Below are 3,919 nucleotides of genomic sequence, written 5' to 3'. Positions count from 1 at the left end.
ACCATTCTTTCCTGCATGGGTATCTTTTTATAAGAATCTTTTCCCAAAACTCCCCAAAAGACTTCTCATGTCTCACTGGCCAGAATTGCATGAAATGAGGTAGATTTCATGCAAGGTGGTGGGCTGGATTTGGCCTGCAGGTAGTGTCTTAGACTAATCAAGATTCTCCCATTTCCCCTGTGCTTGGGAGAGGCCCCTCCTCTGAGCACATGGTAGAACTGTTGTTTTTAGGTGCCATGGAGTTGGCCCCCTAACTCATGGTGACTCCAGGCACAATGGTATCAGACTGCTGTAATCCATAGGATTTTCACTGGCTAATTCAACAACAACAACAACAGTGTTTTTGGAACTAGATCACCAAGTCTTTCTTTTTAGTCTATTTTAGTCTGGAAGCTGGAAGCTCTGCTGAAACCTGTTCAGCATCAGAGGAGGGTGAAAAACTGAACAAAACGGGTCTCTGCCAGAAAAAAGACGTGTACAAGGGCATGTGCCAGTGTGGACTGGCTTTGAGTAAGTAAAATAAGCATCAGTCCATACTCTTTGAACCAAGAATTTCAGTTTTGGAAGTTTATTCTAAAGAAATGATCACAGAAGTGGACAAAGCTTTGTGTGCTCAAATGAACAGTAATATAATAATAAAAAATAAGTATGTAGTTATAGAAACAAAATATATAAGGCACCATTTAAATTAGTGTACATCTATTATAAATGTAATATTATTAAACCATTAAAAATCATGTTTTCAGAGATATAAAAAAATTCTTTATGGATGTTAAGTGGGAAGAAAAGAAAGATACAGAATTATAACTAAATTGATTCCATTTTCATTCACTCACAGTCACATTCTGAAAATTGGGTAGATATACACCAGAGTATTGTTTTTCTTCTGTTGTAGATTATGGGTAATTTTCTCCTTTTCTGTATTTGCTGAACTTTCATCAATAATTATGTAGTACTTTGAACTGCAGAAAAATTGACAGCATTAAAAATTACAGACTTCAGTTCTATCAATTAGATTTTGTCATGTAACAAACCATCCCCAAATTTATTGACTTAAATCACTACTTAGCTCATGATTCTATAGGTTCAGTACTTTGGGCTGGACTCAGCTGGCCAGTTACTGTGATCGTGGCTGGGACTGCTCATGTATCTGAGTCAGCTGCTGGGTTGGCTGGGGGCTGGTTGGGTGACCTCAGCTAGGATGACTCATCTTTATGCCATATATTCTCTCTTCCTGAGCAAGCTAGTCCTGGCTTATTCTCAAGGCTACAGACCAAAGTTCCAAGAGAGTGAGCAGAAGTGAACAAACCCTCTTGGGCCTAAGCTCAGGATTGGCACAATCCTGTAACTTTTGCCATGGTGTATTGGCCAAAGCAAGTTACAAGACCAACCTAGATTCATGGGTTTGGAAATAACCTCCTCCCTTGATGGATGTAACACTGAATAAAGGGTGTGGATATAGAGAGAGCAAAGGATTTGGGGCATTTTTGCAAGCAGTCTGTCACTATATCTTAAAGAAAAAATGAAAAAGAACCTTGTCTAAAGAGTATAGAAATAGACTATGAAGCAAAAGGCATATGTTCACAAGATGAGAACTTTTAAATGTTTCCTGCAAGGTTATTTGGAAAATTATATCTTTTCTTCTCACTACTGGCTGATTGAGATTTTAGTGACAGCTTATCTCTTGAGGCAGTACTAAGCACCTAAATCAAACTGTTACAGAAGAAGATGAGTAAAGCAAAAACCTCTCCATAAATGAATGAGTATCAATGCACGCTCAGAATTTGTCTTTTGGGTGTGTTGGTAACTGATCCTGTGTAGGTGTTAGCAAAGGGCTTAGTGATAGGACCACAGCCAGAAGCAACAGGCTAGAACCTTGCTGTGCTCACATCCATATCACTGTTTTCGTCTAGTTCCCTACAGGAGTGGGATTTAGGAAAGATCCTTGCTGTAAAGACTCAATTGAATAATTAAGATGGTACATGACATTCCTTCTTGCTGTATAATCATCATGGCTATAGCATCCTAAGGCGCTCTGGTGGCTTAGTGCCTAAGGCATTTGACTGTTAGCCAGAAGGTTGGTGGTTCAAACCCACCAGCCACTCTGCAGAAGGAAGACTGGGCAATCTACTTCTGTAAAGATTTACACCTCAGAAACTCAAATGGAGTTGCAATGGGTCAGAATTGACTCAATGGCAGTGGGTTTGGTATCATAGTAGTTGGTATTTGAGAGATCCTCTGATGCTTCTCATATTGGGGATGACTGGGGATCTTAGGGGATTTATAGGGACCTGAAGCCTTAGGATATGCATGATGCATCTTCCTGGAGCATCACTTTTATTTTTGTTTTGGTTTAATTTGTAAACTTTTTAAAAATGTTGAAGTGCTTTTAAATTTCCATTGTTGTTGTTTGTTGTTATGTGCTGTCAAGTCGGACCCAACTCATAGTGACCCTTCCTTGGGTTTCTGAGGCAGTAGTATCACTACGGAAGTAGATTGTCTCACCATCCTTCCGAGGAGTGGATGATGGGTTTGAATCACCAGCCTTCTAGTTAGCAGTCAAGCGCCTTAGGCACTATGCTACCAGAGCTCCTCTTAAATTTCCATAAGAGGTGTTGTTGTTGTTGTTATGTGCCATCGAGTTCTTGTGTATCCTTCACTCAGCTTCACCTAATGTTAACCTATAACCATAGTACATTTATCAAAACTAAGAAATTTATATCAGTACAATAATGTTTACTAAACTACAGACTTTATTCAGATTTCCCTAGTTTTTCCACTACTGTTCTTTTCTGTTCCAGGATCCAATCCACACTGCATTAAGTTGTCATGTCTCCTTAGACTTTTTCAATGTGTGACAGGTTTTTTTTTTTTTTTAACCTTTGTCTTATATGATCTTTTGAAGAGTGGTGATCAAGCATTTTGTAGGATGTCCCTCAATTTGTCTAGTGTTTTGTAATGATTAGACTGGAGTTACAGATTTGGAAGAGGAAGGGTGATGAGCATCTTATCAGGGAATACGTGATATGAGCATGGTTTATCACCAATGATGTTAACCTTGATCACTTGGTTATAAGGTAGTTTTTGCTACTATGAAGTTACTTGTTTTCGTTTTGAATACTCTTTTCATTAAAAGGGAATCCATCACTAAATTAAGCCCATGCTCAGAGGAGCAGAATTAAGCTCCATCTCCTGGAAAGAAGAGTATCAAAGAATTTTTAGACCTATCTTAAAATTGCCACAGTCACTAACTTAGGCTGGGTTCTCTAGAGAAGCAAAACCAGTGAAATACACACACACACGCACAAATATACATATATATGTAAACATGTATATGTGTATATATATATATATAGAGAGAGAGAGAGAGAGAGAGAGAGAGACAGAGAGAGAGAGAGGGAGAGAGAGAGAGAGAGGGAAATTTATCTCAAGGAAGCAGCTCATGCAGATGCAAGGGCTGATGATCAGCAGACAGTGTAGCAGCTTGCTGGCTTCAGAGGTTGATGAATTCAAGATCAGCAGGCAAAACGGCAAATTGTTGGTTCACAGGCTGTGACGACAGCAGTCTCAGGATCATCTGGCAACATGGCAGGCCATTGGCTCAAGTCCATGGACTGGAGATGATGATCGACCAAATGCAAGATCCAAAATGAGCTAAAAGCCAGAGACCTTTCCCAAAGCTTTTCTATATATACTGGAAGCAGGCCACACGCTGGAGAAATGTCCTTTCAATTGACTGACTGCTCATAACAGATCTCATCATGGAAGTGATTACATTATATCAGATTTCATCATGGGGAATAAATTGCTAAGCCACTTAGAATCATGGACCAGCCAAGTTGGCACATAACCTTAACTGCCGCAGTAACTAATAATATTTTTATTAATATTTATTAATTTTGGGGGGAAGGTATTTTGA

The sequence above is a fragment of the Orycteropus afer genome, unplaced genomic scaffold (genome assembly GCF_000298275.1).
Source record: "Orycteropus afer afer isolate SDZICR_OR568_19922 unplaced genomic scaffold, OryAfe1.0 scaffold00151, whole genome shotgun sequence".
Lineage (NCBI taxonomy): Eukaryota > Metazoa > Chordata > Mammalia > Tubulidentata > Orycteropodidae > Orycteropus > Orycteropus afer.
This window is presented reverse-complemented; position numbering follows the sequence as displayed.